The sequence below is a fragment of the Octopus bimaculoides genome, chromosome 3 (assembly GCF_001194135.2).
Source record: "Octopus bimaculoides isolate UCB-OBI-ISO-001 chromosome 3, ASM119413v2, whole genome shotgun sequence".
Lineage (NCBI taxonomy): Eukaryota > Metazoa > Mollusca > Cephalopoda > Octopoda > Octopodidae > Octopus > Octopus bimaculoides.
The window spans coordinates 7,293,889-7,294,198 of record NC_068983.1 but is presented as its reverse complement, the minus strand read 5'-3'; positions in this window follow the sequence as shown (position 1 = coordinate 7,294,198).

Genomic DNA, 310 nt, shown 5'->3' with positions numbered 1-310 from the left:
TGATATGCTAAAATCACAGTACTTTGGGACAGTTATAAGTGCCTCTCTTAAAGTCTCAAAACTTCTGAGAAGTACACACACACATGACAAATATGTATATATATATCTGTCCAACCCATGCTAGCATGGAAAGCGGACGTTAAACGATGATGATGATGATGATGATATAAATATCTTCGAAACGCCTAGTTTAGAATAGAGGCAGCTGATGAAGGAAAAGTTCCATAAGTGGCTCGTCTGTTTTCCTCTGTTCATTCTGTTGTCGGTAAAAAGAAGTTCGTTTTTTGTGCTTTGTTTATGTTCCCGTTCC